Source organism: Coregonus lavaretus, assembly GCF_964263955.1.
Source record: "Coregonus lavaretus genome assembly, contig: HAP1_SCAFFOLD_8917, whole genome shotgun sequence".
Classification (NCBI taxonomy): domain Eukaryota; kingdom Metazoa; phylum Chordata; class Actinopteri; order Salmoniformes; family Salmonidae; genus Coregonus; species Coregonus lavaretus.
Window position 1 is genome coordinate 182 of NW_028158034.1, and position 14819 is coordinate 15000.

The 14819-nt window shown below is 35.4% G+C and overlaps 1 pseudogene across 1 annotated transcript in view; it reads right to left on the reverse strand.

Annotated features, from left to right (window-relative positions):
* Positions 1-1483: 1483 nt before the first annotated feature.
* Positions 1484-14819, reverse strand: part of LOC311124487 (integrin beta-6-like) — a 15595-nt pseudogene continuing 2259 nt past the window's right edge. Inside the window, exons 6-7 of the transcript in view lie at positions 13511-13671; positions 1484-1609 (exon numbers count right to left, since the gene is read on the reverse strand). The product of the transcript in view is annotated as an integrin beta-6-like (transcript). The remainder of the gene's footprint in view (positions 1610-13510; positions 13672-14819) is intronic.

Genomic DNA, 14819 nt, shown 5'->3' on the forward strand with positions numbered 1-14819 from the left:
GCCCCCCACATGACTTTACAGAAAATATACATAAAAATGCTGTTATTATACAAACACAATGCCCAGTTAGCAGGCTGAGGTGAAATACACGTCAAAAGGGTTTAATTTAGCTTAGAGTTTGAACTTTTGAGAGTATTGCTATGGTTCCATTGTACTGGGCAAACACGGTGATGTCACTCATGCAGAAATTATCAACTTGACATAAGAATTTAGTCAACACAACTTAAGTACTGCTTATGAATGAGGGTTATAAACGTGTAACGAAGTCCTTATGTAGGTACCCTTTATTGTCTTCCGACAGACGCGTTGCCATGAACTATGGAGTGCAGATGGGAGTTGTCAAGCTTTCTGACGTGAGACGATGGCTACCGTTCTAAAAAAGGGATACCAGTCTTTTAAAGTCTTTGACATAATGTGTCTGCCAGTTATAGAGATGATTGTTATTATTGGTGATTCATTTAACAGAGCTACAGTCCTGTAATATTACAGCCATACAAACATACAAAAAAAACTATTGGAAATCAATCATAATAAATAATAATAATGTTCTGGACTAAATAAATTAGCAGCTTATGCTGTAAACATCAGACGTAGAAAATCTAACAAATGTTTAATTAATTCTCCTTCATAGTTCTTAGTTCTGGAATTCATGTAGATAGAACTGTAATACTATGGAACGTTCATGAGCCAATCATGAACCTTCCCAGTACAGGAGCCAATCAGGAGCCTTCCCAGTGGTTCAGGAGCCAATCAGCAGTTGCCCCAATAGTTCAGGAGCCAATCAGCTCCTCCCTAATAGTTCAGGAGCCAATTAATGCTCAGTAGTCTGACGTGACACTATGATGCTAGTACAAATCTCTACTCTGCTTCTTCACAACAAAAAATAATAATGCCTATTTAATAAACTAATGCTTGTTTCAAATATTAAAACTAGATGCATTCTGTACAGTAACAACAATTGGAGGCTGTACCTGTTCTCTAAAAACTCCAGTTATGTCAGGCACACAAACACACACACACACACACACAAAATAAAGTGTGTGAGGTCCACCATTCATTCATCTTTCACTCATCCATCTAGCCATACATTCTGTTGTGTGTCATTCCACCACTGATCAATAGGTGGGAGGCTAACACAGGACGCCTAGGTTGAGCAGTGATGAGAGAGAACCCCTAAACTAGTAACCCTTTAGTGTTCTCTGTGATAAAAGCATAATTCGCATTGATAAATACAACAATGATCAATGTTCAGTACCTTTAAATGGCTGCCAGTCCAGAAAGCCACAGAAATACAGGACTCTTATTTGGAATGTTGCCCTGTCCAGTTTTTCAAGAATGACTATCATTCCCCTAACCTGTAACCAGTGATTGAAGTGGACTCAAAAAGGTGCTGCTTTTTAAGCAGTAGAAAACTAGACATGCCGCTTTTCTGTACCGGTCAGCACCGGCCTACTTCAACCTCTGACCTTCAACCACTGACCACTCACTGGCAGGGTTCGCCCAGGGGCATCTTGGGAATGGTGATATGCATCTCCATTGGCCGGTCAGGGTCCGGTGGACAGTCCCTCCGGTAGGATGTGGTCTTCTCATTAGTCGTTGGGACGTTTGACTGGTCATAATGATACAACACGCACAGGCAGTCAGAAACACACACACACATGTATTTTGTATTTGTATTTATAAAGGAACCCCATTAGTTCCTGCCAAGGCAGCAGCTACTCTTCCTGGGGTTTATAAAGAATTAGAGTATTAGAGAATTGTGTGTTCCTGTGTGTATATGAAGTATTAGAGTATCATGTGTGTTCATGTGTGTATCTAAAGTATTAGAGTATTGTATGTTCCTGTGTGTATATAAAGTATTAGTATTGTGTGTTCCTGTGTGTATATGAAGTATTATAATATCATGTGTGTTCATGTGTGTATCTAATGTATTAGAGTATTGTGTGTTCCTGTGTGTATCTAAAGTATTAGAGTATCATGTGTGTTCCTGTGTGTATCTAACGTATTAGAGTATCATGTGTGTTCCTGTGTGTATATAAAGTATTAGAGTATCATGTGTGTTCCTGTGTGTATATAAAGTATTAGAGTATTGTGTGTTCCTGTGTGTATCTAAAGTATTAGAGTATCATGTGTGTTCCTGTATGTATCTAAAGTATTAGAGTATCATGTGTGTATCTAAAGTATTAGAGTATTGTGTGTTCCTGTGTGTATCTAAAGTATTAGAGTATAATGTGTGTTCCTGTATGTATCTAAAGTATTAGAGTATGATGTGTGTTCCTGTGTGTATCTAAAATATTAGAGTATCATGTGTGTTCCTGTGTGTATATAAAGTATTAGAGTATCATGTGTGTTCCTGTGTGTATCTAAAGTATTAGACTATAATGTGTCTTCCTGTGTGTATCTAAAGTATTAGGGTATCATGTGTGTTCATGTGTGTATATAACGTATTAGAGTATCATGTGTGTTCCTGTGTGTATATAAAGTATTAGAGTATCATGTGTGTTCCTGTGTGTATCTAAAGTATTAGAGTATAATGTGTGTTCCTGTGTAACTAAATTATTAGAGTATCGTGTGTTCCTGTGTGTATCTAAAGTATTAGAGTATCATGTGTGTTCCTGTATGTATCTAAAGTATTAGAGTATAATGTGTGTTCCTGTGTGTATCTAAAGTATTAGACTATCATGCGTGTTCCTGTGTGTATAGAAAGTATTAGAGTATCATGTGTGTTCCTGTGTGTATATAAAGTATTAGAGTATCGTGTGTTCCTGTGTGTAAATAAAGTATTAGAGTATCATGTGTGTATATAAGGTATTAGAGTATCATGTGTGTTCCTGTGTGTATATAAAGTATTAGAGTATCATGTGTGTTCCTGTGTGTATATAAAGTATTAGAGTATCATGTGTGTTCCTGTGTGTATCTAAAGTATTAGAGTATAATGTGTGTTCCTGTGTAACTAAATTATTAGAGTATCATGTGTGTGCCTGTGTGTATCTAAAGTATTAGAGTATCGTGTGTTCCTGTGTGTATCTAAAGTATTAGACTATCATGTGTGTTCCTGTGTGTATATAAAGTATTAGAGTATCATGTGTGTTCCTGTGTGTATATAAAGTATTAGAGTATCATGTGTGTTCCTGTGTGTATCTAAAGTATTAGAGTATAATGTGTGTTCCTGTGTAACTAAATTATTAGAGTATCATGTGTGTGCCTGTGTGTATCTAAAGTATTAGAGTATCATGTGTGTTCCTGTGTGTATATAACGTATATAAAGTATTAGAATATCATGTGTGTTCCTGTGTTTATCTAAAATATTAGAGTATCGTGTGTTCCTGTTTCTATATATAGTATTAGAGTATCATGTGTGTTCCTGTGTGTATCTAAAGTATTAGACTATAATGTGTGTTCCTCTGTGTATCTAAAGTATTAGAGTATCATGTTTGTTCCTGTGTGTATATAAAGTATTAGAGTATCATGTGTGTTCATGTGTGTATATGAAGTATTAGAGTTTCATGTGTGTTCCTGTGTGTATCTAAAGTATTAGAGTAGCATGTGTGTTCCTGTGTTTTTTATAAAGTATTAGAGAATTGTGTGTTCCTGTGTGTATCTAAAGTATTACCGTGTAATGTGTGTTCATGTGTGTATCTAAAGTATTAGAGTACATTTGTGTTCCTGTGTGTATATAAAGTATTAGAGTATTGTGTGTTCCTGTGTGTATATGAAGTATTAGAGTATCGTGTGTTCCTGTGTGTATCTAAAGTATTAGACTATAATGTGTGTTCCTGTGTGTATCTAAAGTATTAGAGTATCATATGTGTATCTAAAGTATTAGAGTATCATGTGTGTTCCTGTGTGTATATAAAGTTTTAGAGTATCATGTGTGTTCCTGTGTGTATCTAAAGTATTAGAGTATTGTGTGTTCCTGTGTGTATCTAAAGTATTACCGTATAATGTGTGTTCCTGTGTGTATATAAAGTATTAGAGGACATTTGTGTTCCTGTGTGTATATAACTTATTAGAGTATTGTGTGTTCCTATGTGTATATGAAGTATTAGAGTATCATGTGTGTTCCTGTGTGTATATAAAGTTTTAGAGTATCGTGTGTGTTCCTGTGTGTATATAAAGTATTAGAGTATCATGTGTGTTCCTGTGTGTATCTAAAGTATTAGAGTATCATGTGTGTTCCTGTATGTATCTACATTCTTAGAGTACCGTGTGTTCCTGTGTGTATATGAAGTATTAGAGTAGCATGTGTGTTCCTGTGTGTATATAAACTATTAGAGTATCATGTGTGTTCCTGTGTGTATCTAAAATATATTAGTGTATCATGTATGTTCCTGTTTGTATATAAGGTTTTAGAGTATCATGTGTGTTCCTGTGTGTATCTAAAGTAATAGAGTAGCATGTGTGTTCCTGTGTGTATCTAAAGTATTAGAGTATCATGTGTGTTCCTGTGTGTATATAAAGTATTAGAGTATCATGTGTGTATCTAAAGTATTACCGTGTAATGTGTGTTCATGTGTGTATCTAAAGTTTTAGAGATTCATGTGTGTTCCTGTGTGTATCTAAAGTATTAGAGTATCATATGTGTATCTAAAGTACTAGAGTATTGTGTGTTCCTGTGTGTATCTAAAGTATTAGAGTATCATATGTGTATCTAAAGTATTAGAGTATTGTGTGTTCCTGTGTGTATCTAAAGTATTAAGAGTATCATGTGTGTTCCTGTGTATATCTAAAGTATTAGAGTATCATGTGTGTTCCTGTATGTATCTAAAGTATTAGAGTACCGTGTGTTCCTGTGTGTATATGAAGAATTAGAGTAGCATGTGTGTTCCTGTGTTTTTTATAAAGTATTAGAGTATTGTGTGTTCCTGTGTGTATCTAAAGTATTAGAGTATCATGTGTGTTCCTGTGTGTATATAAAGTATTAGAGTATAATGTGTGTTCCTGTGTGTATCTAAAATATTACAGTATCATGTATGTTCCTGTTTGTATATAAAGTATTAGAGTATGGTGTGTTCCTGTGTGTATCTAAAGTATTAGAGTATCATGTGTGTTCATGTGTGTATCTAAAGTATTAGAGTATCATGTGTGTTCCTGTGTGTATATAAAGTATTAGATATCATGTGTGTTCCTGTATGTATCTAAAGTATTAGAGTATCATGTGTGTTCCTGTGTGTATATAAAATATTAGAGTATCATGTGTGTTCCTGTGTGTATCTAAAGTATTAGAGTATCATGTGTGTTCCTGTGTGTATATAAAATATTAGAGTATCGTGTGTTCCTGTGTGTATCTAAAGTATTAGAGTATCATGTGTGTTCCTGTGTGTATCTAAAGTATTAGAGTATCATGTGTGTTCCTGTGTGTACCTAAAGTATTAGAGTATCATGTGTTCCTGTGTGTATCTAAAGTATTAGAGTATCATGTGTGTTCCTGTGTGTATATAAAATATTAGAGTATCATGTGTGTTCCTGTGTGTATCTAAAGTATTAGAGTATCATGTGTGTTCCTGTGTGTATCTAAAGTAGTAGAGTATCATGTGTGTTCCTGTATGTATCTAGAGTATTAGAGTATCATGTGTGTTACTGTGTGTATATAAAGTATATAAAGTATTAGAGTATCATGTGTGTTCCTATGTGTATCTAAAATATTAGAGTATCATGTGTGTTCCTGTATGTATATAAAGTATTACAGTATCATGTGTGTTCCTGTGTGTATCTAAAGTATTAGAGTATCATGTGTGTTCCTGTGTGTATATAAAGTATTAGATATCATGTGTGTTCCTGTTTGTATCTAAAGTATTAGAGTATCATGTGTGTTCCTGTGTGTATATAAAATATTAGAGTATCATGTGTGTTTGTGTGTGTATATAAAGTATTAGAGTATCATGTGTGTTCCTGTGTGTATATAAAGTATTAGAGTATCATGTGTGTTCCTGTGTGTGTATAAAGTATTAGAGTATCGTGTGTTCATGTGTGTATCTAAAGTATTAGAGTATCATGTGTGTTCCTCTGTGTATATAAAGTATTAGAGTATCATGTGTGTTCCTGTATGTATCTAAAGTATTAGAGTATCATGTGTGTTCCTGTGTGTATATAAAATATTCGAGTATCATGTATGTTCCTGTGTGTATATAAAGTATTAGAGTATCATGTGTTCCTGTGTGTATCTAAAGTATTAGAGTATCATGTGTGTTCCTGTGTGTATCTAACGTATTAGAGTATCATGTGTGTTCCTGTGTGTATATAAAGTATTAGAGTATCATGTGTGTTCCTGTGTGTATATAAAGTATTAGAGTATTGTGTGTTCCTGTGTGTATCTAAAGTATTAGAGTATCATGTGTGTTCCTGTATGTATCTAAAGTATTAGAGTATCATGTGTGTATCTACAGTATTAGAGTATTGTGTGTTCCTGTGTGTATCTAAAGTATTAGAGTATCATGTGTGTTCCTGTATGTATCTAAAGTATTAGAGTATGATGTGTGTTCCTGTGTGTATCTAAAATATTAGAGTATCATGTGTGTTCCTGTGTGTATATAAAGTATTAGAGTATCATGTGTGTTCCTGTGTGTATCTAAAGTATTAGAGTATCATGTGTGTTCCTGTGTGTATATAAAGTATTAGACTATCATGTGTGTTCCTGTATGTATCTACAGTATTAGAGTATCATGTGTGTTCCTGTGTGTATATAAAATATTAGAGTATCATGTGTGTTCCTGTGTGTATCTAAAGTATTAGAGTATCATGTGTGTTCCTGTGTGTATATAAAATATTAGAGTATCGTGTGTTCCTGTGTGTATCTAAAGTATTAGAGTATCATGTGTGTTCCTGTGTGTATCTAAAATATTAGAGTATCATGTGTGTTCCTGTGTGTACCTAAAGTATTAGAGTATCATGTGTTCCTGTGTGTATCTAAAGTATTAGAGTATCATGTGTGTTCCTGTGTGTATATAAAATATTAGAGTATCATGTGTGTTCCTGTGTGTATCTAAAGTATTAGAGTATCATGTGTGTTCCTGTGTGTATCTAAAGTATTAAGAGTATAATGTGTGTTCCTGTATGTATCTAGAGTATTAGAGTATCATGTGTGTTACAGTGTGTATATAAAGTATATAAAGTATTAGAGTATCATGTGTGTTCCTATGTGTATCTAAAATATTAGAGTATCATGTGTGTTCCTGTATGTATATAAAGTATTACAGTATCATGTGTGTTCCTGTGTGTATCTAAAGTATTAGAGTATCATGTGTGTTCCTGTGTGTATATAAAGTATTAGATATAATGTGTGTTCCTGTTTGTATCTAAAATATTAGAGTATCATGTGTGTTCCTGTGTGTATATAAAATATTAGAGTATCATGTGTGTTCGTGTGTGTATATAAACTATTAGAGTATCATGTGTGTTCCTGTGTGTATATAAAGTATTAGAGTATCATGTGTGTTCCTGTGTGTATATAAAGTATTAGAGTATTGTGTGTTCCTGTGTGTATCTAAAGTATTAGAGTATCATGTGTGTTCCTCTGTGTATATAAAGTATTAGAGTATCATGTGTGTTCCTGTATGTATCTAAAGTATTAGAGTATCTTGTGTGTTCCTGTGTGTATATAAAATATTTGAGTATCATGTGTGTTCCTGTGTGTATATAAAGTATTAGAGTATCATGTGTTCCTGTGTGTATCTAAAGTATTAGAGTATCATGTGTGTTCCTGAGTGTATCTAACGTATTAGAGTATCATGTGTGTTCCTGTGTGTATATAAAGTATTAGAGTATCATGTGTGTTCCTGTGTGTATATAAAGTATTAGAGTATTGTGTGTTCCTGTGTGTATCTAAAGTATTAGAGTATCATGTGTGTTCCTGTATGTATCTAAAGTATTAGAGTATCATGTGTGTATCTAAAGTATTAGAGTATTGTGTGTTCCTGTGTGTATCTAAAGTATTAGAGTATCATGTGTGTTCCTGTATGTATCTAAAGTATTAGAGTATGATGTGTGTTCCTGTGTGTATCTAAAATATTAGAGTATCATGTGTGTTCCTGTGTGTATATAAAGTATTAGAGTATCATGTGTGTTCCTGTGTGTATCTAAAGTATTAGAATATAATGTGTGTTCCTGTGTGTATCTAAAGTATTAGACTATCATGTGTGTTCCTGTGTGTATATAAAGTATTAGAGTATCATGTGTGTTCCTGTGTGTATATAAAGTATTAGAGTATCGTGTGTTCCTGTGTGTAAATAAAGTATTCGAGTATCATGTGTGTATATAAGGTATTAGAGTATCATGTGTTTTCCTGTGTGTATATAAAGTATTAGAGTATCATGTGTGTATCTAAAGTATTAGACTATCATGTGTGTTCCTGTGTGTATATAAAGTATTAGAGTATCATGTGTGTTCCTGTGTGTATATAAAGTATTAGAGTATCATGTGTGTTCCTGTGTGTATATAAAGTATTAGAGTATCATGTGTGTTCCTGTGTGTATCTAAAGTATTAGACTATCATGTGTGTTCCTGTGTGTATCTAAAGTATTAGAGTATCATGTGTGTTCCTGTGTGTATATAAAGTATTAGAGTATCATGTCTGTTCCTGTGTGTATCTAAAGTATTAGAGTATAATGTGTGTTCCTGTGTAACTAAATTATTAGAGTATCATGTGTGTGCCTGTGTGTATCTAAAGTATTAGAGTATCATGTGTGTTCCTGTGTGTATATAACGTATATAAAGTATTAGAATATCATGTGTGTTCCTGTGTGTATCTAAAACATTAGAGTATCGTGTGTTCCTGTTTCTATATATAGTATTAGAGTATCATGTGTGTTCCTGTGTGTATCTAAAGTATTAGACTATAATGTGTGTTCCTCTGTGTATCTAAAGTATTAGAGTATCATGTTTGTTCCTGTGTGTATCTAAAGTATTAGAGTAGCATGTGTGTTCCTGTGTTTTTTATAAAGTATTAGAGAATTGTGTGTTCCTGTGTGTATCTAAAGTATTACTGTGTAATGTGTGTTCATGTGTGTATCTAAAGTATTAGAGTACATTTGTGTTCCTGTGTGTATATAAAGTATTAGAGTATTGTGTGTTCCTGTGTGTATATGAAGTATTAGAGTATCGTGTGTTCCTGTGTGTATATAAAGTATTAGAGTATCATGTGTGTTCCTGTGTGTATCTAAAGTATTAGACTATAATGTGTGTTCCTGTGTGTATCTAACGTATTAGAGTATCATATGTGTATCTAAAGTATTAGAGTATCATGTGTGTTCCTGTGTGTATATAAAGTTTTAGAGTATCATGTGTGTTCCTGTGTGTATCTAAAGTATTAGAGTATTGTGTGTTCCTGTGTGTATCTAAAGTATTACCATATAATGTGTGTTCCTGTGTGTATATAAAGTATTAGAGGACATTTGTGTTCCTGTGTGTATATAACGTATTAGAGTATCGTGTGTTCCTATGTGTATATGAAGTATTAGAGTATCATGTGTGTTCCTGTGTGTATATAAAGTTTTAGTGTATCGTGTGTGTTCCTGTGTGTATATAAAGTATTAGAGTATCATGTGTGTTCCTGTGTGTATCTAAAGTATTAGAGGATCATGTGTGTTCCTGTATGTATCTACATTCTTAGAGTACCGTGTGTTCCTGTGTTTATATGAAGTATTAGAGTAGCATGTGTGTTCCTGTGTGTATATAAAGTATTAGAGTATCATGTGTGTTCCTGTGTGTATCTAAAATATATTAGTGTATCATGTATGTTCCTGTTTGTATATAACGTATTAGAGTATCGTGTGTTCCTGTGTGTATCTAAAGTATTAGAGTATCATGTGTGTTCCTCTGTGTATATAAAGTATTAGAGTATCATGTGTGTTCCTGTATGTATCTAAAGTATTAGAGTATCATGTGTATTCCTGTGTGTATATAATATATTTGAGTATCATGTGTGTTCCTGTGTGTATATAAAGTATTAGAGTATTGTGTGTTCCTGTGTGTATCTAAAGTATTAGAGTATAATGTGTGTTCCTGTGTGTATCTAAAGTATTAGAGTATATTGTGTGTTCCTGTGTGTATCTAAAGTATTAGAGTATCATGTGTGTTCCTGTGTGTATCTAAAGTATTAGAGTATCATGTGTGTTCCTGTATGTATCTAAAGTATTAGAGTATCATGTGTGTTCCTGTGTGTATCTAAAGTATTAGAGTATCATGTGTGTTCCTGTATGTATCTAAAGTATTAGAGTATCATGTGTGTTCCTGTGTGTATATAAAGTATTAGATATCATGTGTGTTCCTGTTTGTATCTAAAGTATTAGAGTATCATGTTTGTTCCTGTGTGTATATAAAGTATTAGAGTATTGTGTGTTCCTGTGTGTATCTAAAGTATTAGAGTATAATGTGTGTTCCTGTGTGTATCTAAAGTATTAGAGTATCATGTGTGTTCCTGTATGTATCTAAAGTATTAGAGTATCATGTGTGTATCTAAAGTATTAGAGTATTGTGTGTTCCTGTGTGTATCTAAAGTATTAGAGTATCATGTGTGTTCCTGTATGTATCTAAAGTATTAGAGTATGATGTGTGTTCCTGTGTGTATCTAAAATATTAGAGTATCATGTGTGTTCCTGTGTGTATATAAAGTATTAGAGTATCATGTGTGTTCCTGTGTGTATCTAAAGTATTAGAATATAATGTGTGTTCCTGTGTGTATCTAAAGTATTAGACTATCATGTGTGTTCCTGTGTGTATATAAAGTATTAGAGTATCATGTGTGTTCCTGTGTGTATATAAAGTATTAGAGTATCGTGTGAGTGGCGCAGTGGTCTAAGGCACTGCATCGCAGTGCTAACTGTGCCACTAGAGATCCTGGTTCGAATCAAGGCTCTGTCGCCGCCGGCCGCGACCGGGAGACTCATGGGCGGCGCACAATTGGCCCAGCGTCGTCCAGGGTAGGGGAGGGAATGGCCGGCAGGGATGTAGCTCATTTGATAGAGCATGGCGTTTGCAACGCCAGGGTTGTGGGTTCGTTTCCCACGGGGGGCCAGTATAAAAAAAAATATGTAAGTCGCTCTGGATAAGAGCGTCTGCTAAATGACTAAAATGTAAATGTAAAATGTGTGTTCCTGTGTGTAAATAAAGTATTCGAGTATCATGTGTGTATATAAGGTATTAGAGTATCATGTGTTTTCCTGTGTGTATATAAAGTATTAGAGTATCATGTGTGTATCTAAAGTATTAGACTATCATGTGTGTTCCTGTGTGTATATAAAGTATTAGAGTATCATGTGTGTTCCTGTGTGTATATAAAGTATTAGAGTATCATGTGTGTTCCTGTGTGTATATAAAGTATTAGAGTATCATGTGTGTTCCTGTGTGTATCTAAAGTATTAGACTATCATGTGTGTTCCTGTGTGTATCTAAAGTATTAGAGTATCATGTGTGTTCCTGTGTGTATATAAAGTATTAGAGTATCATGTCTGTTCCTGTGTGTATCTAAAGTATTAGAGTATCATGTGTGTGCCTGTGTGTATCTAAAGTATTAGAGTATCATGTGTGTTCCTGTGTGTATATAACGTATATAAAGTATTAGAATATCATGTGTGTTCCTGTGTGTATCTAAAACATTAGAGTATCGTGTGTTCCTGTTTCTATATATAGTATTAGAGTATCATGTGTGTTCCTGTGTGTATCTAAAGTATTAGACTATAATGTGTGTTCCTCTGTGTATCTAAAGTATTAGAGTATCATGTTTGTTCCTGTGTGTATATAAAGTATTAGTGTATCATGTGTGTTCATGTGTGTATATGAAGTATTAGAGTTTCATGTGTGTTCCTGTGTGTATCTAAAGTATTAGAGTAGCATGTGTGTTCCTGTGTTTTTTATAAAGTATTAGAGAATTGTGTGTTCCTGTGTGTATCTAAAGTATTACTGTGTAATGTGTGTTCATGTGTGTATCTAAAGTATTAGAGTACATGTGTGTTCCTGTGTGTATATAAAGTATTAGAGTATTGTGTGTTCCTGTGTGTATATGAAGTATTAGAGTATCGTGTGTTCCTGTGTGTATATAAAGTATTAGAGTATCATGTGTGTTCCTGTGTGTATCTAAAGTATTAGACTATAATGTGTGTTCCTGTGTGTATCTAAAGTATTAGAGTATCATATGTGTATCTAAAGTATTAGAGTATCATGTGTGTTCCTGTGTGTATATAAAGTTTTAGAGTATCATGTGTGTTCCTGTGTGTATCTAAAGTATTAGAGTATTGTGTGTTCCTGTGTGTATCTAAAGTATTACCATATAATGTGTGTTCCTGTGTGTATATAAAGTATTAGAGGACATTTGTGTTCCTGTGTGTATATAACGTATTAGAGTATCGTGTGTTCCTATGTGTATATGAAGTATTAGAGTATCATGTGTGTTCCTGTGTGTATATAAAGTTTTAGTGTATCGTGTGTGTTCCTGTGTGTATATAAAGTATTAGAGTATCATGTGTGTTCCTGTGTGTATCTAAAGTATTAGAGTATCATGTGTGTTCCTGTATGTATCTACATTCTTAGAGTACCGTGTGTTCCTGTGTGTATATGAAGTATTAGAGTAGCATGTGTGTTCCTGTGTGTATATAAAGTATTAGAGTATCATGTGTGTTCCTGTGTGTATCTAAAATATATTAGTGTATCATGTATGTTCCTGTTTGTATATAACGTATTAGAGTATCGTGTGTTCCTGTGTGTATCTAAAGTATTAGAGTATCATGTGTGTTCCTCTGTGTATATAAAGTATTAGAGTATCATGTGTGTTCCTGTATGTATCTAAAGTATTAGAGTATCATGTGTATTCCTGTGTGTATATAATATATTCGAGTATCATGTGTGTTCCTGTGTGTATATAAAGTATTAGAGTATTGTGTGTTCCTGTGTGTATCTAAAGTATTAGAGTATAATGTGTGTTCCTGTGTGTATCTAAAGTATTAGAGTATATTGTGTGTTCCTGTGTGTATCTAAAGTATTAGAGTATCATGTGTGTTCCTGTGTGTATCTAAAGTATTAGAGTATCATGTGTGTTCCTGTGTGTATATAAAGTATGTAAAGTATTAGAGTATCATGTGTGTTCCTGTGTGTATCTAAAGTATTAGAGTATCATGTGTGTTCCTGTATGTATCTAAAGTATTAGAGTATCATGTGTGTTCCTGTGTGTATATAAAGTATTAGATATCATGTGTGTTCCTGTTTGTATCTAAAGTATTAGAGTATCATGTTTGTTCCTGTGTGTATATAAAGTATTAGAGTATTGTGTGTTCCTGTGTGTATCTAAAGTATTAGAGTATAATGTGTGTTCCTGTGTGTATCTAAAGTATTAGAGTATCATGTGTGTTCCTGTGTGTATATAAAGTATTAGAGTATCGTGTGTTCCTGTGTGTATCTAAGATATTAGAGTATCATGTGTGTTCCTGTGTGTATCTAAAGTATTAGAGTATCATGTGTGTATCTAAAGTATTAGAGTATCATGTGTGTTCCTGTGTGTATCTAAAGTATTAGAGTATCTTACCTTGCCAGTAGGGTTGTATTGTGGGTCAGTGGTACCACCCTGTGGCAGGGATCGTCCCTGCAGCAGCAGCGCCAGTACAGCCAGCATCACCAGGCCAGGGAGGAACGTCAACACACACACACTGAGAAACGTCCCCATGTACCGCCCTCTGGATTCACACTCTGGAGACACACACACACACAGTTGTGGGTACTACACGTTGTAGTATAGAGGGACATACCAATATTTCACCCTGAAATATTAACAATGTACCGGGACCACCCATACCTAAAAATGTATGCACGCATGACTGTAAGTCGCTTTGGATAAAAGCGTCTGCTAAATGGCATATTATTATTATTATTATTATTATTACCACTGTCCACACTGTCCACACAGACACACTGTCCACACAGACACACTGTCCACACAGACACATTGTCTACACACACACACACACACACACACACACACACACACACACACACACACACACACACACAAACACAGATACAGACAGACACACACACATCTGGCTCATCCTCAGACAAAGACACTAAAGTTCTACTCTGATATTTATAACTGTTGCCATGGAAACTTGGCTTCGGCAACCGGGATTGGGACGGTTCAGGAATACAGGGGGAAGTAGGGAGAGGAGAAGGTTGAGGCTGGGGAAGAGAGAGGTCAGTTAAGATATCAATGTGTGGGAGGACAGGGAGAGAGACAGAGGGGAGAGAGAGAGGGGAGAGACAGAGGGAAGAGAGACAGAGGGGACAGAGACAGAGGGGAGAGACAGAGGGGAGAGTGGGTGGAAGAATGGGGAGAGACAGAGGGGAGAGAGACAGAGGGGAGAGAGACAGAGGGGACAGAGACAGAGGGGAGAGACAGAGGGGAGAGTGGGTGGAATAATGGGGAGAGACAGAGGGGAGAGAACCAGAGGGGAGAGTGGGTGGAAGAATGGGGAGAGACAGAGGGGAGAGAGACAGAGGGGAGAGACAGAGGGGAGAGTGGGTGGAAGAACGGGGAGAGAGACAGGGGAGAGAAACAGAGGGGGAGAGACAGAGGGGGGAGAGACAGAGGGGAGAGTGGGTGGAATAATGGGGAGAGAGCTAGAGGGGAGAGAGACAGAGGGGAGAGAGACAGAGGGGAGAGACAGAGGGGGAGAGACAGAGGGGGAGAGTGGGTGGAAGAACAGGGAGAGAGACAGGGGAGAGAAACAGAGGGGAGAGAGACAGAGGGGGGAGAGACAGAGGGGAGAGACAGAGGGGAGAGTGGTGGAAGAACGGGGAGAGAGACAGGGGAGAGAAACAGAGGGGAGAGAGACAGAGGG